Source organism: Pleurodeles waltl, chromosome 4_1 (genome assembly GCF_031143425.1).
Source record: "Pleurodeles waltl isolate 20211129_DDA chromosome 4_1, aPleWal1.hap1.20221129, whole genome shotgun sequence".
Classification (NCBI taxonomy): Eukaryota; Metazoa; Chordata; class Amphibia; order Caudata; family Salamandridae; genus Pleurodeles; species Pleurodeles waltl.
In genome coordinates this window covers 828411101-828433187 of record NC_090442.1, presented here as the reverse complement: position 1 = coordinate 828433187, position 22087 = coordinate 828411101, and positions in this window count along the sequence as shown.

The following is a 22087-nucleotide window of genomic DNA, read 5'->3' as shown; positions in this document are numbered from 1 at the left end:
CTTATTAAGTAAGCGCTGCTTGGCCCCACGTGAGACTTACCTGTGCCCAAACCTGGGCCTTATGGTCCCCACTTTTGTGCGGCTAAGGCTCCCATCCTTGATCTACTGCTGCTTCTCTCCACGGCGTCTTTTTCTCTCTCTCGCTCTTGCTTTCACCCTCTTCTTGCACCTCAGCATTGTGCTGTATCAGTTTTAGTTTCATTGTCTCCTTTGGATCTTCTGCCTTTTTGCCACTGTCTTTCTTTTGCACTTTTACCACTGATTCAGCATTTTTGCATTGTGTTCTGTCACTCTTGCTTTTAAACTCTCCTTTGCTCCTCTCTGCCTGTTGCCACTGTTTTTCGTTTGAATCTTCTCTCACTGCTTTTGTATTTTAGATTGTGCTGTCACCCTTTCTTCCACCCACTCTTTTGCATTGCTTTGTCTGTTTCTGTTGTTTTTGTTTTTTTCTCCTTTCCCTCTTTTTTTCAACAATTCTTCATTTTGAAGAAGAAGCGTGGAAGGATGGAGCGTCAGCGCACAGATACACAGAGGAGCAAATAGGGGCACTGTCATGACAATTTGCATGTCTACGAATACAATTCTATTGAACACAACAAATCGGGACGAGGTCATCGCTGTGTGCTCAGTGATAGATGAGGGGAGGGGGAGGTCGGGTTTTTAAGGGGGCAGCAGGAACCAGGGCTATTGGAAGGCAAGAACAAGGAAATTGCGTGGGGTGGGGTTGGGGGTGTAGCAAACACGATGAAAGAAATAAGAGAGACATTAACATTAAAATCCGGATATCTATGCTTCCAGACGCTAGCACAATACTGGGCAATTCTGTAATACATGAGTCCAACAGGACTACAATAACAATAATGTATAACAACAACAACCCTTTTAGATAAAGTATTTACATAAGTACACAAGTAAGTACGGGGCATACAGAGGTCAACCTAACAGCCTACCATGATGAGAAAACATGTTAAAGCCAACAGGTATCAGCCACTTAATATCAAGTGCCTACTACTCAAAGAGAAAAGGATCCTCTTCAAAGGGTCATGTCTAAAATCGTACCAGTATATAAAGGGATAGCATAGGTAGGCATCAAAGGGTAAGTGGTGATTCCTAGCACTTGATAACTAGACTACAACCCGAGCTCAGGAAGGTTACAATCACCATAGAGCCAGATGCTCAGAGAGAGCGCTCTATATCAGCCAGGAAGATTCCCCATACCTTTTGGAACACTTCCAGCTTATCGTTCAGTTTTTAGGGAGTGCGTTCACGAAGGCCTACTCCATGGAGTGCTGTGAGCCACTCACTGATCGTGTGAGCAGTGGCCTGGTGTCAGTGTAAAAAAATACACACTTTCGACACCACCAATGAGGTAACTAGCTAGCTGTGTGTATGAACGTTAAAATTTGGAATGTCAGACATGTCATATAGAAGGGCCAGGTGTTTAGGATGACAGAAATATGAAGGTGCAAATGTTGCTAAATCACAATCCAAAATGACTGCGAGACTGAGCAGGGCCGGAGGACATGGCACATATTGGATATATCCTCCTGGCAACATCAGCACTGATTGTGAGACAGCAGCTGCTCTCGTTTTAACTTCCAATTCGTCCGGTACCAATCATTCAAAGTCTTAAAGTATAGGAATTTCAATCTAGATTCCTAGAGGACTTTGTAATGGTTCAGAAGAAGAATTGACCAATCCTCCGACATGTATGCCTTGCGTACAAGAGTCTGTCAGTGTAACTGGTCGTACCGAGAAGGGTCCGAATATAGGGCCAGATATTACAAGTCCCTATTGCCACGGAGCGTCACTTTTTGTGATGGCGTTAGCATGGCAAAACAAGGAGGAACGCTTTTTATTCCTCCTCATTTGTTGCTTTCTCTATGTGTGCTCCATTCTGCTGCACACATAGAAGAAGCAAAATGCCATTAATGATCGTTTATGTGCAGGAAGATGTCCCTTCCTGCACCTAAACAATCAATTCAAAAATGACGCCTTGGTACTTCTAGGTGTGCTGCATTCTGCAGCACACATAGACGTGCCAAATCACAATTGTAAATTATGTACAGGAAGGGATACTTTCCTGAACAACAAAAAATCACTCCCCTCCATGCAGACACCATTGCACTATGATGCAAGGATGCCTGCATTGGTGGAAGCAGCTTAATTTAGTGCCGGCGCAGGGTGAAACACAGGGCTGTGCCGTATTCTTGTGAATATGGCGCAGTCCTGCATTTCAAAACTGGTGCGGCGCTGCTGATTTTGGTGCAGCACCGCACTGCGCCAGTTTCTTGCAAATTTGGCCCCTAGTGTTTTGATGAATAGTGCACGCAGCCCTAAGGCAAACCTCTGAAACTGCCCCCAGAATTTTACATAATTAATATTAGGCAAACTGGGGAAGCCAATAACATCATGGGAGAGGGACACCGGGCTAGTCTATAGACAATGCATCAGTTGCCGAAACCTTCAGTGATGCAGGGATACTAAGGGCCAGATTTACAAGAAACTGGTGCAACGGGGAGCTGCCCCGAATCAGCTGTGATGCAGTGATGCATGAGTTTTCAAAAGCAGAGCTGCACTGTATTCACAAGAATACAGCACAGCCCTCCGTTTCCCCCTGTGTCGGTGCAAAAATAAAGCTGCCTGAGCTAACGCAGGCATCCTTGCACCATAGTGCAAGGGTGTCTGCATTGAGGGGAGTGATTGTTTATGTGCAGAATGCTATCCCTTCCTGCACATAAACAATCTACAATGGTGATTTGGCTTTTCTATGTATGCTGCAGATTGCAGCACAGATAGAAGTACCAAAGCGTAATTTTTGAATGATTGTTTATGTGCAGGAAGGGACATCTTCCTGCTCATAAACAATCATTAATGGCATTTTGCTTCTTCTATGTGTGCCGAAAAATGCAGCACACATAGACAAAAACAAGGAGGAATAAAAGCATTCCTCCTCATTTTGCCATGCTAACGCCATCCCTGGGGTAGCGTTAGTTTTTGGTGCTGTCACAGATTTATGACTACTCATAAATCTGGGGCATCGTCAAAAGCAGCGGGTGTTGCAATGGAACGCCCACTTCAACAACCATTTCTCGCCCCTCTGACACAGAAGACTGCATCAGAGGGTCCCATGTTTACAAGGAGGCATAAAGACACAAAAGTGGTGTTACACCTCCTTGCAAATATGGAGCAGTGGTTAGCGCCACCAGAGTGTCAAAAACAGTGGCGCTCCGGTGGCGATATGGCCTTGTAAATCTGGCCCTAAATTCCTCTCTCAGTGCCTGGAACACCCTGAGAAGTCCCTCTGTCAGCAGAGGATCCACTTGTTTCACACTATCAGCATAACAGGATGCCTGATAAAAGGGGAAGCCAGCTATATGAAATGCCATAATATGCGAGAGAGATGCTCCCCTGTGAATGAGCTGTGCAGTTCCAAGCAGCTTATGTGTAGTGTATCAAGCTCCTACCATTGCTTGTAAGACTGGGTGTCCAGAAATGAAGCATGTGTCAGCCATCAGATAAACTGGTAAGGAGACACATGGGCTTTACAAAAGATGATGTGAAATAGGGATCCACATTGGGGTGTCCTTTTTCTCCTTTTTGACTTGTTATTTCCTCCTTTTTGCCTCATTCTGTACACTTTTGTGACTCTTTTTACCTCCTTTTTGCCTTGTTGTTTATCATCTTTTTGCCTCCTCCTCCCTTGTCTTTCTGCCCTTTTTACACCTCTTACTGCAGTGGTCTTCCTGGCATTTGAACCTATGCTACACTCTCCTACTTCCAGCAGCCAAACCTACCATCCTAAGCTCGTCTCCCCTTCCTGAACCTACTTAGGCCCTCATTACAACATTGGCGGTAAATGCCAACTACCGCCGTGCTGACGGCCGCCAACATACCGTGATCGCGGCGGTATACTGCTACGGGTATTAAGACCCACACAGAGAAATCTGCCACTATACAGACACCCACACAAGTCCGCCAGACCAAAGTTCAGTGATAAACTGGTGGTACCAAAACCAACCGTTACGCCAACAGAAATACGCCCACAGTATTAGGACCCATGAATCACTGCAGTGTTCTTTCAACCGCAGTAAACCATTGGCGGTACACACCGCTGCGCTCAAAATACACACACACTAACCAAACTACACAACATTGGACTATTCAAACTACACACACCTGACACACATACACCCACCACACCCACAGCACTATAAAACACACACCCACATTACCCACAACCCTTTCAACAAAAAAAAAGATTGCCAACAGAGAGAGAGACAAGCCAGGAGCACCCACTCAATCTGAGCCACAGAACACCATCACCCATACACCATCCACGCACCTCACAGCACACACCCCAACATATCACCCCACACACCCTCACACATACCACTCACACTACATCCATGGCACCCCAAAGACACCCCAGGTTTTCAGAGGAGGAGCTAAGGGTCATGGTGGTGGAAATCATCCGGGTAGAGCCACAGCTATTCAGATCACAGGTGCGACAGACGTCCATTGCAAGGAAGATGGAGCTATGGCGGAGAGTCGTGGACAGGATCAATGCCGTGGGACAGCATCCAAGAACAAGGGATGACATCACGAAGAGGTGGAATGTCCTACAGGGGAAGGTGCGTTCCGTGGTTGAAAGATACTAGGTAGCCATACAGAGGACTGGCGATGGACCCCCACCTCCTTCCCCACAATGAACAACATGGGAGGAGCAAGTCTCGGCGATCATGCATCCTGAGGGCCTCGCAGGAGTAGAAGGAGGACTGGCCTCTGGTAAGTCAACTCTTTACTGCTATATCCCCCACCCTGCCGGCATGCCATCACAAACAACAACCCCTACCCTCAACCCCATCACTCCATCACCTCACATTTACCCCACTATCATAACGCACCCATCCCAATACCAAGCCCTGCATGCAACACCAATGCATGGGCACCTATCACAGACCTGCATGGAAACCCATCACTAAAGCATGCCCATTAGAGAGAATCACCTAGCCCACAAAATCACCACAAACACAAGGCAAAGCTGACAGGCCTATCACAACCATACAGGGAAACACACCCATGCACAAGATGGGACACGCAGATACAATAACACTGCATTTACATCCCCACAGGATCCCTACTCAACATCACTGGAGAGGAGGTGCCACCAACATCCAGTCCCCCCACAGAAGAGGTCCACAGTGATGACAGCAGCTCTGCACGCCTGGATCACGATGACCAACCTGGCCCATCAGTGACCTCTGGACAGTCTGTTACCCAGCCACAGTCCCATACCACTCACAGACCCTCCCCCCTCAGGAAACACCAGCACAGCACTCACCCAGCGGGCCCATACCACTGTCCCCAGGACACGTCAATCAGCAGTGTGTGCACCACTATAGGGACCCCCACAAACCCAAGACAATCAGGGACCTGGGGTCAGTGGCAGTGGGCACACGGTTCAGGGAACAGAGGCACAGAAGAACAGGGAAGCTGGGAGGACTGCTGTGCGACAGGGGGAGGACAGGCCCAGGGAACCCACTCTCCACGAGGCACTTGCAGGGATCCTGGGAGCATACCAACATTCCCAGGAGACCTTGGGCCAGATACTGGCCAAGTTGCAGGAGACCCAGCGGCTGCAGGAGGGACAGTACTTGGGGATCAGGGAGGACCTCAAACACATCCACACCATCCTGGTCACCAATGCAAGGGTGCTGGCTAACATGGCCAACACATGGGAGGCAGTGGCACACCAACGGGCCCCTGACACTAGCCACACCGAAGAACAGCCCTCCACCTCTGCCGGCGCTAGTGGACAGGAGGCCCCGCCACTGGAACAACAGGCCACCAGCACCCCACCCCCTGCAGAAGGAGAACCACCCCGCGAAAGGTCCCTGCGATCCAGGCAGAAGCCAGAGAACATTGCCAAGCCCCCGCCAGGAAATAGTACTCTCCTGAATGTTACCCTTCTGTCCCACTATGTCACCCTGTCCTCCTTGAACTGCCATTACTCCCCTTCCTTTGCCCCCTTGGACAATGCACCTGTGATACAAAGACACTGGACTCTAACTGGACATTCCTCCACCATCACCCCAGCTCATTGCAAATCCCTCTTCACCTCTTATAACTTAAATAAACACCCTTGGAACAAATACAAGTCTGGAGTCTGTCAATTGATTGGAATATGTATTAGTTGAACAATCTGTAAGCATTACAATTCATATGTACAGTTATATATACATTGGTATGGTCTGTAGTGGGCAGCAGTAAGCACAGAGTGGGGCACAGAGATCTGAAAATAGAGATGCCAAATTGTACAGTAAGTGGCCATAGACATATGGAAATCAGGCTGCCATGTCCAATGTCCAACACAAAACTGCAATGTGAAGTGAAGTTACAGTGTCTTACCTGTGCGTCACTGGAAGTACTGCTGAATGAGAGCATTTCTGTTGTCCACATCTTCTTTCTCTGCCTCCTTTTCCTCACTGTCCACAGGTTCCACCGCTGCCACAAGACCATCTCCAGGCTGATCCTCCTGCAGAAAAGGCACCTGGCGTCTCAAGGCCAGTTTGTGCAACATGGAACATGCAACAATGATCTGGCACACCTTCTTGGGTGAGTAGTACAGGGATACACCAGTCAGATGGAGACACCTGAACCTAGCCTTCAGGAGGCCGAAGGATCTCTCAATTATCCCCCTGGTTCACCCAAGTGCCTCATTGTAATGTTCCTCTGCACTTGTCCTGGCATTCCTCACTGGGGTCAGTAGCCATGAGAGGTTGGGGTAACCAGAGTCACCTGCAAATATTGAGGGATACCTGTTAGACACACACTCACCCTTAGGGACAACCCCATACCCATACACCAACATATACTGGGTGGGGACCATGGGCTCACCTATTAGCCACACCCGGTGCCTCTGGAGTTGAGCCATCACATATGGGATGCTGCTATTCCTCAAGATAAAGGCATCATGCACAGAGCCAGGATACTTGCCATTCACCTGGGAGATGTACTGGTCCGCCAAACACACCATCTGCACATTCAGAGAGTGATAGCTTTTTCTATTCCTGAATACTTGTTCATTTATCCGGGGGGGGACAAATGCAACATGGGTACCATCAGTGGCACCAATGATGTTGGGGATATGTCCCAGGGTATAAAAGTCAGCCTTCACTGTTTGCAAATCCTCCACCTGTGGGAATATGATGTAGCTGCGCATGTGTTTCAGCAGGGCAGACAACACTCTGGTCAACACATTGGAGAACATTGGTTGAGACATCCCAGATGGATTGGCCACTGTTGTTTGGAAGGAACCACTTGCCAGGAAATGGAGCACTGAAAGGACCTGCACTAGAGGGGGGGATACCTGTGGGGTGGCGGATAGCTGAAATCAGGTCTGGCTTCAATTGGCACACAGTTCTTGGATTGTGGGCCAATCAAGTCTGTAGGTAAGGATTATGGGGGTCATTCTGACCCCGGCGGTCTTAGACCGCCGGGGCCAGGGTCGGCGGGAGCACCGCCGACAGGCCGGCGGTGCCCCGCAGGGCATTCTGACCGCGGCGGTAAAGCCGCGGTCAGACCGGCAACACTGGCGGTCTCCCGCCAGTGTACCGCCGCCCTATTGAATCCTCCAAGGCGGCGCAGCTAGCTGCGCCGCCGAGGGGATTCCGACCCCCCCTACCGCCATCCAGTTCCCGGCGGTCCACCCGCCGGGAACCGGATGGCGGTAGGGGGGGTCGCGGGGCCCCTGGGGGCCCCTGCAGTGCCCATGCCACTGGCATGGGCACTGCAGGGGCCCCCGTAAGAGGGCCCCTACAAGTATTTCACTGTCTGCTTGGCAGACAGTGAAATACGCGACGGGTGCAACAGCACCCGTCGCACCTTCCCACTCCGCCGGCTCGATTACGAGCCGGCATCCTCGTGGGAAGGGAGTTTTTCACTGGGCTGGCGGGCGGTCTTTTGGCGACCGCCCGCCAGCCCAGGGAAAAAGTTAGAATACCCTCCGCGGTCTTTCGACCGCGGAGCGGTATTTCGGAGGGGGAAGTCTGGTGGGCGGCCTCCGCCGCCCGCCAGACTTAGAATGACCCCCTATGTGTCTGTCCGCTATAGTCGCCAGGTCCACAAGGGGTCTGTACACGGGGGATGACTCCATCTCCTATTCATCCTCAGCGGTTGAACTCTAGGGTGGAAAACGGTGTGAGAGGGTCATAGTCACACATATGTGAAAATAAAAATGCATTTCTTCCTTTACAGAAACAGTATGTGAATTCGAAAGTCAGTTGATGTGCCAATGTCTGCTGTAATGCAGTTAGGTGCCATGGCCTGTGCCCCCCTGAAATGGCGGCTGCCTGACCTCTGAGGAGAGACAAGTGGAAATTAGGTAATTCCGCTGGCGTTGTGCGCCGTTGCGGTCGATGACCGCAGCGCAACTTCGCATTGGTTATCATTGGGCCCTATGGGTTCCAGGAGCCAATGGCGATGTACGCCGGCGGTGGCTGCCATTTTCTATCTGTTCAATCACTTGCTACCTGACCTTCAACAGGAGAGGACCTATACTGCAAGTGCTGCTGTGATCTGTGTCTGGAAGCCACAATGGCTCGAGTGTCTTGGGAAAGGGCCCCTGCCTTCACTTCGGAGGAGTTGGAGAGACTGGTGGATGGGGTCCTACCCCAGTATAATTCACTCTATGGTCCTACAGTCAAAAAGGTGAGTACACTGTGAGCATGATGCGTGGGCCATGAATGTATGGAGTGCAATGTGTGTAAGCCTCGTGTGGGGGGGGCTGAGGGGTCCTGTGTAGAGTGCTGCATGTCTGGTGGTCAATGTCTGTGCGTAAGGGGATGGGAGGGATATTGTGGGCCATGAGTGTAACAGTCCGGACGGTATTACTAATCCCTTTTTGCTATACATATTTCCCTGCAGGTCAGTGCCCATCAGAAAAAGGGTATTTGTCATGCCATCGCAAAGGAAGGGTGGACTCTGGGGGTCTTTGACAGGCAGAGCACCCATTGCCGCAAACGGTGGGAGGACCTGCGCCGCTGGGCAAGGAAGACGGCGGAGGCCCAGCTGGGGCTGGCCTCCCAACGAGGAAGGGGTGCCCGTCGTACCCTGACCCCCCTGATGTTCTGCATCCTGGTGGTGGCCTATCCGGAGTTGGATAGCTACTTGAAGGCATCACAGCAGCCACAAGGGGATGAGTACAGAATCAGATTCATTACTTTGCACGCGTTACTGTTGTACCTGGGTGGGGGATGTGAGCTGTGGGTGACCCTAGGCCAGGGCGAACTGGCAGGGTTAGGTCCCTTGGTGAGGCTCTTAAGCATTCCAACCCCAATGGTGTTAGTGGGCATCTACTACTGGGCAGCGTCCTGTTGGTTTCAGGTGTGCAGCTGCTGGCATTAGGCAATGTACCTCATGGGCTGGTGATTAGCTTTGTAACTGATAGTGCATGGCCTAGTGCATAGGGCTGATCCCTGTGTGTTGTGTACGCCAACGGTAGTGTTGTTACTGGCATTGACCAAGTGTATCCTCTGTCTCTCCCCACCTTTTTTGTTTTTTCACCCTGTCCTTGTGTGTATTACCATAATCTGGCGAAGGAGCAGAGGCACCGGCGACAGAGGGAGCTGCGTCCCACATGGGCCTGGAGGCCGAATCCACCAACGGTGATTACACAAGTGGGACAGAGGGCGAGGGAAGCACCACGATGGAGACAGGAGAGGACACTACAGACAGCAACTCCTTCTCCGAAGGAAACTCCCCAGCGGTGGCGGACACCTCTGTACCTACCCCAACAACAGGTACAGCCACCACCCCTCGTACCAGCACCGCCCTCCCAGCAGCCCCTCAGTGTGTTTCCCGTGCCCGCTCACCCAGGAGGGTGGGCATCTCCTTCACCCCAGGCACCTCAGGCCCTGCTGCCCTCAGTGAGGAGGCTATTGACCTCCTGAGATCCCTCAGTGTTGGGCAGTCTACCATTCTGAATGTCATCCAGGGTGTCGAGAGGCATTTGCAACAAACAAATGCATACCTGGAGGGCATTCACTCTGGTGTGGCGGCCCAACAGACAGCATTTCAGGCTCTGCCTCCGCACTGATGGCAGCCATTGTCCCTGTCTCCAGCCTCCCCCCTTCAACTTCCTCTACCAAGTCCCAATCCCCTCAACCCCAACCTAACCAAAGCACACCATCAGACCAGTATTCACCCAAATCAACAAACAGAAGTGGCTCAGTCAAACACAAGCACCACACATCATCCCACAGGCACTCACACAAGCACCATCCCCATGCAGACACACCAACATCCACTGCCTCCACTGTTTCCCCCTCCTCCTCGTCCTCCACCTCCCTCCCAATAGCACCTCCACTCACACCTGCATGCACTGCATCCTCATTCACTACCTCCATCACCAGCACGTCTATCACTACACTCTCCTCACTGGCAGTCACCACCCCACATCCATGCACACGTCCCCTGTGTCCTCTCCCACTGTGTCTGTGACCCCTCCTCCCAAAGTACACAAACGCAAGCACACACCCACCCAACAGCCATCCACCTCACAACAGCATCCAGCTCATGCACCTGCACCCAAACACAGCAAACTGACACCTCCTACAACCACTCCCTCATCCTCATCCTCCACTCCCAAACCTTCACCCTCTTTCCTCCCCAGTGTCCCTAAGAAGCTTTTCCTCGCCAACATTGACCTCTTCCCTACCCCTACCCCCCGTCCTTCACCTCAGGCTAGGGTGGCCCGAACCCAGCCCATTAGCTCAGCCACCAAGACCACATCCACTGTGGTTTCTGCAGCTCAGAGAGGATCTAAGGAGGCACCTGTCAGTCCAGCCAGTATGCCACCAACACCTGCCAAGCACAAGAAGGTTCCGCCACCTACACTGCAGACAGCAGCACCGCCACCAGCAGCAGCCTCAGTGGGCAGCTGTCCGAAGCTGCAGGGGAAGGGCTGGACCCACCCCCCACCACTGGCAGCACCGCCACCTACACTGCAACCACTGTACAGCTGCCCCTGTTGGCGGATGGACTGTAGTCATGCATACATGGTGTGTCATGCATCCTGCCCACAGAAAATCATGTGGATCTGACACCCAGGTGAGTGACTGTGACCTTGCGCACCCCATGTGCTGCATCACTGGGCACAAAGCCCCCTCCAGAACCTGTGGAAGAATGCATCCACTCACCTTATCCTTGGCAGGATGCAGCACACTGGGCACCAAGCCCCCTCCAGAACCAGTGGAAGAAGGCATCCACTCACCCTATCCTTGGCAGGATGAAGCACACTGGGCACAAATCCCCCTCCAGAACCAGTGGAAGACTGGCACCCACTTGAGAGACTGTGGCTTTGCACTCCCCAGGACCAAGCAGTGGGCAAACTACTCACTTGAGAGACTTGAGAGACTGTGGCTTTGCACTCTGCAGGACCAAGCAGTGGGGAAACCACCCACTTGAGAGACTGTGGCTTTGCACTCCCCAGGACCAAGCAGTGGGCAAACCACCCACTTGAGAGGCTGTTGCTTTGCACTCCCCAGGACCAAACAGTGGGCATGGAGCCCCCTCCAGGAGCAGTGGAGTTGTACCATCTTCTGGCTGAGGTGCCCCCCTTCCCCGTCTCCCTGAGGTGCCTGTGTGTTTTCGACCTGATGCCCCTGCAGTGTTCTCTCTGTTTTGAGGCAGGGGTCAAGTGTGGGCTTGGCCTATGTGTTTTGGCCCAGTGGGCCACGGACATTTTGAGTGGACATTGTCCCTCCTTTTGTAAATATTTTATATTTTGTAAATACTGTTTTTAAATTAATAACGTACTTGTAAATATTTCTAATACAACACTCATTTGACTCAGTTCCTTTTGTCCTTGCGTTATTCCTGAGGGTTACGGGGTGTATATGTAATGTTGTTGCATGTGTTTTTGTGTATGGTGTTGGGGGTGAGGGTGAGGGTGGGGGTGTTTCGTGTTGCATGTGTGTTTCACTCTCCTTTTCCTCCCCCCCTCCCCTATGTGCGAGGTGCAGTACTCACCGTGGTCATCGCCGCCGCCGTTGGTACTCCTGGTATATGAGAAGAAACACCAGCATGGGGAAGACCTGCAGCTCGGGCTCCATGGCGTCCTGGTTCTTCCTTTAGTGTCGAGAGGTGAGTGGTTTCCCTTCAAAGTACTGTTTCCGCCGTGCTTTTGATGGCGTTGGTACCGCCCCGAAAAAGCTGGTGGATGGGCAGGTTGTAATGGGGTGGGTGGTACATTGTCTTCCGCCTGGCTGTTGGTGGTTACCGCCGCAGTGTTTGTTGCTACTGCCGTGGCGGTCGGAGTGTTAAAGTGGCACTATCTGTTGGCGGTTTCCACCGTGGTAATAATTCCATTTTTGTTACCGCCGGCCTGTTGGTGGTATTACCGCCACTTTAACACTGACTGCCAGTGTTGTAATGAGGGCCTTAGTGTTGGCTACATTGTGGATCAACCATTAAGGAGATGCTTTATGGCTATACCTGAGACTTGCTTGTTCTTGGTTTTCTGACTAGGTCCAACCATTGTGAAACTGACTCCTGTGCAATTGAGGCTCCGAGCCTTGATTTCCTGCTGCTTGTCATCTCTGTCTCTCTGTCATACTCTTGCTTTCACCCTCTTCATGCATGTCTGCATTGTGCTCTACCCCTCTTACTTCTGTGCTTTCTTTTCATCTTTTTGGCCACTGCTTTTGTTTTGCATCTTTTCCACTGATCTTGCATTTTTGCATCATGCCCTAGCACCTTTGCTTTCACACTCTCCTTTTCATCCCTCTGCCTTTTACCATTATATCTCTTTTGCATCTTTTTCTACTGCTTTTTGTTTTGCATTGCCTTCTATCACTGTTGCTTTCACACTCTCTTTTGCATCACTTTGCTTCTTACCACTATTTGTCTTTTGCCTCTTTTGTTTACTTTTTTCTTCCTTTTTTCTTCGTTGTTTGCAATTTTTTGCCATTATTTTTCTTTTTTTTGCCTCACTGTTTGTTGTCTTTTTGCCTCCTCCCTCTCTCCTTACATCCTGTATCAGCACTAGTTGTGCCATTTCCACCCACTGTGACATTCACACCTTTTCTCCCTGTGCCATGCTGTCCAGCTTCCTGCAGCTTGCTCTGGCTCCACCAAGCCCTGCCCACTACCACTGCTTGCCTCCGCCCTCCAAGAACTTCAAAAAGGTGGCTGCAGCACAGGCGTGCTGATAGTGTGCCAAAGGAAAGTCCATCAATGCCCATCCATACCCACCCCATGCCCAGTGCCAGAAACCCTGGTCTTCTTCCCTCCTGCTGTAGCCCTGAGTGGCACTCTGCCCTCATCCTCTGCACTCTGAGCATGGGAAGAACCTCCAGTCACTGCACTTGCCTGTTCCACTGACAGAGAGGTGCATTTTCATGGCACTCTTTCTGTTTGCACTTCACCTGCGAGCTGCCTTCTCCCATGCCTCTCACAGCACAACATATTTGCAAGCACCCCTCACACAAAACCTCCATGGACATTTTATATGTCTCACATTGTCAGACATCCTCCTGAACCCTAGGTCCATTTTCAAACACGGCATCACTATCTGAGACCTACTGAAAGACATTTCCTTGGACCTCCTCTTCATGACCAAAATGTGGCTCCTCTGAAATCAGCCACCAACATCATTGTGTGTATCCGTGAGCTTCAAGATAACAAGGAAAGACTGAACCGGAAAACCCTGAGGAGGAATCGTTATCACCCACAAGGAAAACATTCTCTACTCCACTACCTCCGCAAATTCATACAGGCACTTGGAATACCTGGCTTTTAACCTTCACATCTTCAACAAGACTACACTGGGCAGAGCCCTCATCTACCAACCACCAGGACCAAGTGGCCATTTCAGAAGCACCATCATGAAACTCATCGTTCCTTGCTCCAGGTCTTTCATCCTCCTTGAGACCTCTTTTCCACCTGGAAGATCTGAATACCACTAACCTCCTGGGGGAACTCAGTTTTTTCAGTCTCACCCGATGCATGAAGGTCCCTAGCTACAAAGTTGGACATCGACTTGTCCCCATCTTCATGAACAGCAGCATCACAGTTTACAAGTCCACTCCTCTCAACTGGATGGACCACTACCTTGTCAGCTTTATTCTACACATCCTTCACCAATCTGTAAGTACAGTCTCCAAGACCACTCGAAGAAACTGGAGCAGAATCTCAAAAGATTCCGGCATCTCTGAACTTCAAACCAACCACACACAACTCTGAGACAACCTCATTAAATCCAGCACTCAATTCAATGCCTGGATCATCTCTTGCGCAGACCATCAGGCTTCACTCAAAACCACCACTAACCCCAGGACAACATAACAAGAAAGTTTGCTCATGGAAGATCTCATACTGTCCAGGTGCCCCTGCAAGCAGATGAAACAGCACAGTAGACACACACATTACAGCAAAAATAGAGGAACCTTCAAATCAGCTCTGTGACACTACCATCAGCAAATCAAAGACACCAAGGTGGTCATTACAACCCTGGCGGACGGTGTTAAAGATGCGGTAATACCGCAAACAGTCAGACGGACAAAAAAAGGGAATTATGACCCTGACGGAAACCGCCAACAAAGACAGCCACTTTAACACTTCGCCCGCCACGGTGGTACAGACAAGCAGCGCGGCGGTCACTGCCAACAGACAGGCGGAGACAATGTACCGCCCACAGTATCACAACAGGCCAATCCGCCACCTTTTCCGGGGCGGATTCACCGTGGATAAAAACACGGTGGAAACAGCTATTGCTATGGGAAAACGCTCACCTTCTACACATCCCACGAGGAACGACGACTCCATGGACCCGGAACTCCAAATACTACCTGCCCTTGTCTTTCTGCTCCTTCACGACCAACAGCGACGTAGGCGCAGAAGATACTGGTGAGTACAGCACCTACGACACAGGGGAGGGGGGTGGCAAAAGTTAGGGGGACACACACCAAACACCCCCACCCCCACCCTCGCATAGTACAACATACACACCAATGCAGTCACAAAAATCCAGTAACAACCTACAATTCCCCCGGAAGAATGCAAAGACAATGCGAATTTCGGTCAAACTTTGTAATGTGCCAATATACATGTCATACAAAAATATACAAATATATATATTAGAAAATCACTCTTATTTACATATATACAATCCGAGAAGTAGTGCAGATATGTACACAACAATGTCCGTGCACAAACAGTCCAAAAATGCATGGGCGAGGCCCACAATAGATACCTGACCAAAATCGGAGAGAACACTGCCAGGGCATCAGATAGAAACACTACAGGCACCTCAGGGGGAAGGGAAGGGGGGGCACCTCAGCCACATGAATGCAAAGCCAGATCCGCGACAGGGCTCCATGCCCATTGATGTATCCTGGGGAGTGCAAAGCCACAGTCACTCAAGTCACTACAGTGGGTGGTTTGCCCACTGTGCCACCCTGGGGAGTGCAAAGCCACAGTCTCTCAAGTCTCTACAGTGGGTGGTTTGCCCACTGTGCCACCCTGGGGAGTGCAAAGCCACAGTCTCTCAAGTCTCTACAGAGGGTGGTTTGCCCACTGTGCCATCCTGGGGACTGCAAAGCCACAGTCTCTCAAGTAACTACAGTGGGTGGTTTGCCCACTGTGCCATCCTGGGGAGTGCAAAGCCACAGTCTCTCAAGTCACTACAGTGGGTGTTTTGCCCACTGTGCCATCCTGGGGAGTGCAAAGCCACAGTCTCTCAAGTTGATGCAGCTCCATACTGGTACTGGGGGGTAACTGGTGCCCAGACTGGAAGAGTCTCCCCGTGAAAGGTAGTGTCCTGTCACTGTCCCAGCTGCACATGGGATAAGGATGCCTGATGGGGTGGGCCATTCATTCCTACCCGGTGCATTGCCCTCTTCAGCTGTGCTATGACATGGCGGTCCTTGCCCTGTTCAGCGGTGCTTTGACATGGCGGTTCAGGACTGTTCAGTGGTGCTATGACATGGCAGTCTTTGCCCTGTTCAGCGGTGCTATGACATGGCGGTCTTTGCCCTGTTCAGCGGTGTTATGACATGGTGGTCTTTGCCCTCTTCAGCGGTGCTATGACATGGTGGTCCTTGCCCTGTTCAGCGGTGCTTTGACATGGCGGTCCTTGCCCTGTTCAGCGTTGCTATGACATGGCAGTCTTTGCCCTGTTCAGCGGTGCTATGACATGGCGGTCTTTGCCCTCTTCAGCGGTGCTATGACATGGCGGTCTTTGCCCTCTTCAGCGGTGCTATGACATGGCGGTCTTTGCCCTCTTCAGCGGTGCTATGACATGGCGGTCCTTGCCCTGTTCAGCGGTGCTTTGACATGGCGGTCCTTACCCTGTTCAGCGGTGCTTTGACATGGCGGTTCAGGACTGTTCAGCGCTGCTATGACATGGCAGTCTTTGCCCTGTTCAGCGGTGCTATGACATGGCGGTCTTTGCCCTGTTCAGCGGTGCTATGACATGGCGGTCTTTGTCCTCTTCAGCGGTGCTATGACATGGCGGTCTTTGCCCTGTTCAGCGGTGCTATGACATGGCGGTTCTGGTACGGACATTGGTGTGTGGCATGACGATTTCTACATTGGACATTGGTGTGTGGCATGACGATTTCCACACTGGACATTGGTGTGTGGCATGACGTTCCATCATTGCCCAGCGGGCTGTGGCATCCTGGCCCCGCCTGGGCTGTGACTCCGGCGGTGCTCTCTGGACCAGTGACGATACTTGTGCCCTCCTGGGCTGTGACTCTGGAGGTGCTCTCTGGACCAGTGACGATACTTGTGCCCTCCTGGGCTGTGACTCTGGCGGTGGTCTCTGGACCAGTGACGATACTTGAGCCCTCCTGGGCTGTGACTCTGGCGGTGGTCTCTGGACCAGTGACGATACTTGTGCCCTCCTGGGCTGTGACTCTGGCGATGGTCTCTGGACCAGTGACGATACCTGTGCCCTCCTGGTCTGTGACTCTGGCGGTGCTCTCTGGACCAGTGACGATACTTGAGCCCTCCTGGGCTGTGACTCTGGCGGTGGTCTCTGGACCAGTGACGATACTTGTGCCCTCCTGGGCTGTGACTCTGGCGGTGCTCTCTGGACCAGTGACGATACTTGAGCCCTCCTGGGCTGTGACTCTGGCGGTGGTCTCTGGACCAGTGACGATACTTGTGCCCTCCTGGGCTGTGACTCTGGCGGTGCTCTCTGGACCAGTGACGATACTTGAGCCCTCCTGGGCTGTGACTCTGGCGGTGGTCTCTGGACCAGTGACGACGGTGCTGGCGGTTGTGTCTGGACCGCCGGAAAAGATGGCGCACTTCTCCGCTGTGACACTCACAACAGGCTGGGCAGACTTCCTCTGGACCTTCCCCACCTTTTTTGGAGTTACAGCTGACTCACCAATCGCCTTCGATCCCATTTCACTTGTTGTCCCACCAGGAGTCTTGACACGGTCCTGTCGTCCACTCTCCAATTTCAGAGCCTTTACAGGGGGTGGGCTGCCAGTGCCTTGGCTCCGGGTCCTACTGCCTGCCCTGGTGGACGGTGCACTCCAAAAACCTGGAACACGCACCACTGGTACTGGAGGCTTTTTTGCTGAGGCGCTACGACGGGACTGATGAATTGGAGGGGGGTGGGTGGGGGCAAAAAGGTAAATTTGACAGAGGGACAGTTTCTGACGGACACTGGGATGGATAGCTGGAGGGGGTCTGGGAGTGGAGGAAGAGGAGGTTGTAGGAGGTGTCACTTTAGCTGTTTTGGGTGCAGGTGCAGGTAGTGGAGGCTGTCGTGAGGTGGATGGATGTTAGGTGAGTGATTGCCGGCGTTTGTGTACTTTGAGAGGGGGCGTTACAGACACACTGGGAGAGGACACAGGGGACGTGTAAATGGCAGTGGAGGTGGTGAGTGCAGGTGAGAGGCTTGTGGTGCTGGGTGTCCTGGTGCGAGTCCTAGTGCCTGTAGATGTGGTGCATGCAGGTGTGTGTGTAGACAAGACTGGGAGGGAGGAGGGAGAAGAAGAGGAGGGGGACACAGGGGAGGTAGTGAATGTTGCTGTATCCGTATGTGTGTGATGCTTGTGTGAGTGCCTGTGGTGTGTGTGGTGCCTATGTTTGCTTGAGCTACTTGTGTGTGTTGACTTGTGTGCATGCTGGTCTGTAGGTTTGCTTGGGATGGGCTGGGGTACAGGGGATTGGGTCTGGGTGGAGGAAGTTGGAGGGGGGAGGCTAGACACAGGGACAATGGCTGCCATCAGTGCTGAGGCCAGAGATTGCAGGGTTCACTGAAGGACAGCCTGACCAGAATGAATGCCCTCCAGGAATGCATTACCGTGTTGCAACTCTTGTGCTACACCCTGGATGGCATTCACAATGGTAAACTGCCCAACAGTGAGTGACCTGAGGAGGTCAATGGCCTCCTCACTGAGGCCAGCAGGGGTGACTGGGGCAGGGCCTAAGGTGCCTGGGGCGAAGGTGATGCCCACCCTCCTGGGTGAGCGGGCACGGGGCGAACGCTGAGGGGCTGCTGGGAGGGCGGTGCTGGTAGGGGAGGTGGCGGCTGTACCTGTAGAGGTGGGGGGCACAGATGGTGCCGCCACCACAAGGGAACCCCCATCGTCAGACGAGTCCGTGTCGCTGGTTGCTGATCCGGTGGCCGACGTGAAGCTCCCCTCGCCCTCCGTCCCACTGATGCCTTCAGAGTCTGTGGTGTGGCCTTCATGGCCATGTGGGATGCAGCTCCCTTGTGCTCCAGTGCCACTGTACGTCCGCCTGTTGATGCTGATGTACAAAAGGACAGGGAGAGCAGAAAAAGGGGGGAGACAGAAGAAAGAGAGTTTTAGTGCATGGCATACCGCTACCGTTGGCGGACAAGACAGACGCAGCAGCCGCATGCACAACGCCGTGCTCCTGCCATCTGCACATGCAATTTCAGGGATATGGCCTACATGGCAATGTTTGAAATCTGCGCACATGGGTCCCACAAGGGCAACTATACCTCAACTTGCTAATTTTCTGAGGTGGGGTAGAGTGGCACATGGCCTACATTATGGAGGGGCCTTGCCTAACTAACTCGCCCTGGCCTAGGGACACCCACAGCCCACCTCCCCCACCCAGACACCTCCACTGCACGCAAAGTCAGCAGAATGAGGTTTTACTCACCCCCTTGTGTCTGCTGTGATGCCCTTAAGCGCCCATCCAACTCTGGGTAGGCCACCGCCAGGATCCGGAACATCAGGGGGGTCATGGTACGATGGGCACACCTCCCACGTTGGGAGGCCATCCCCAGCTGAGCCTCCGCCGTCTTCTTGCAGCAGCGGCGAATGTCCTCCCATCTCTTCCGGCAGTGGGTGCCCCGTCTCTGGTGAGCCCCCAGGGTCCGGACCTCCTTGGCGATGGCATACCAAATGTCCCTCTTCTGGTGGGTGCTGACCTACATGACATGCACAAGGGAAGAGGAACAGTCATTACCAATTGCACCATCAATGTGTGTGGCCCCCTCCATAATCTGACCATGTGGCCCATTTATTTCCATGCTTTACTGTAGCATGACTTCTGCCCCCTTCCCTCTTCCTCCCAGCCCTGCCCACCCAGACCTAGCCCCTACAACGTGCTCCCAGTGTACTAACCTGTTGGTCTGGAGGACCGTAGAGTAGCGTGTACTGGGGGAGGACCCCATCCACAAGTTTCTCCAACTCCTGTGCAGTGAAGGCAGGGGCCCTTTCCCCAGACGCAGCAGCCATCATCGATTCCAGACCGAGGTCACAGCAACACTAGCAGTGTAGGTACTCTCCTGTCGAAGGTCAGGTATCTAATGATTGAAGAGATAGAAAATGGTGGTGACGTCCGCGGCGGTGACATCCGCGGCGGGGCGCATCATCACCGCCGGCGCACCTGTTCATTGGCTCCTGGGACCCATAGGGTCCAATGTTAACCAATGCAGCATTGCGCCGCGCTCTACGACCGCCTACCGCGACGGTGTGCAACGCCAGCGCTGTTACCCCACAATCCCATTGTCCCACTTTAGAGGTCAGGCAGCTGTCATTTCAGGTGCCCACATGGATTCATTTTCAACTGCGTCACACATACTGAGGCCTACATTCAACACACATACAGGAAGGGTTTATTGTCTGGTGTAGTCTTGTGTGTGACTGTGGGTACATACCTGGACGAATAGTGACTGTTTCTTCGCTGTTGTCCTTCGTAGGCACCGCCAGCTGGGACATATGAGAAGATGGCGGAATCCGCCGGTGTACCGACCGCTGGTGGACCTGTTGACAATGGAGGAGCGACATTTAATCGTGACCTACAGGTTTGACCGTGCCACAATCCAGGAACTGTGTACCCAGTTGGAGCCAGAGCTGATGTCACCAATCCGCCATCCGACTGGAATCCCCCCTGACGTGCAGGTGTTGTCAGTGCTCTATTTTCTTGCAAGTGGGTCATTTCAGACAACAGTGGCCATGGCATCAGGAATGTCCCAGCCTATGTTTTCCAACGTGTTGTCCAGAGTGTTGTCTGCCCTGATGAAACACGTAAGGAGATACATCATTTTCCCTGAGGTGGAGGATTTGCCTACAGTTAAAGGTGACTTCTATGCCCTTGGACATATCCCGAACGTCATAGGTGCCATTGATGGGACCCATGTAGCTCTGGTCCCCCCCGCAGGAGTGAACAGGTGTACAGGAACAGGAAGAGTTATCATTCGATGAATGTCCAGATGGTCTGTTTGGCAGACCAGTACATCTCGCAGGTAAATGCTATGTTCCCTGGCTCAGTGCATGACGCCTACATCCTGCGCAATAGCAGCATCCCTGATATGATGGGTCAACTCCAGAGGCACCGTGTATGGCTATTGGGGGACTCTGGTTACCCCAACCTTTCCTGGCTATTGACCCCAGTGAGGAATCCCAGGACCAGGGCAGAGGAACGCTACAATGAGGCCCATGGGCGGACTAGGAGGGTTATCGAGCGCACCTTCGGCCTTCTTAAGGCCAGGTTCAGGTGGATCCCTATTCTACTCACCGTAGAAGGTGTGCGACATCATCATCGCCTGCTCCATGCTCCATAACTTGGCATTGCAACGCCAGGTGCCTTTTCTGCAGGAGGATGATCCAGATGACGGTGTTGTAGCAGCTGTGGAGCCTGTGGAGCCTGTGGACAGTGATGAGGATGAAGCTGAGGAAGACGAAAACGACAACAGGGAGTCAGTCATACAGCAATATTTCCAGTGACACACAGGTGAAAACTTTTTATTTTTTACCATTACATTGACTTTCACACATCTACCTCTATCCTGTACCTCCATTTCACTCACTATTTGTTAACTGAGTTGTCCCCTTCCATTTCATTTTCACAAATGTGGTAACCTACATGTCAACTGTTTGCATCCTTGAAGGACTTGTGATGTGTGACATAGGTATGTTAGCCTTCCAATGGGTAACCCATTATGAAACTGTAATTGATAATACAGATTTACAAATCATAGACTGACTCCATTTTTTTGGGGTGTTTCAAGGGTGTTTATTTAAGTGCAAAAAAATGAAGAGGGGTTGTAAAATGGTGATGGGTGATGGTGGAGGAATGTCCATGGCAGAGTCCAGTCTATTAGTCTCACAGGTACATTGCACATCTGGGCATTGGAAGTGGAGCTGGGGCAGTTCCGATTTGGGCAGGGTAACAAAGTGGGACAGTGGGAGGACAATCAGGGTGGTCTTATTTCCTGGCGGGGGTCTTGCCATCTTGCTCTGTCCTGTTCCTGGATCTCAGGGCCCGCTTGCGTGGTGGTTGTCCGTCTGAAGGGGGTGGGGTGCTGGTGTGGTGGTCCTGTGGCGGGGCGTCCTGTCCACTAGCGTCGGCGGAGGTGGTGGGCGGTTGGTCGTCCTGGCTAGTGTCAGGGGCCCCTTGGAGTGCCACGGTGTCCCTCAAGGTCTTTTGAATGTCCGTCAGCACCCCTACGATGGTGCCCAGGGCGGAGCCGATGGTCCTGAGCTCCTCCCTGAACCCCAAATATTGTTCCTCCTGCAGACGCAGGGTCTCCCGCAACTTGTCCAGGACCGTGGCCATCGTCTCCTGGGAGTGGTGGTATGCT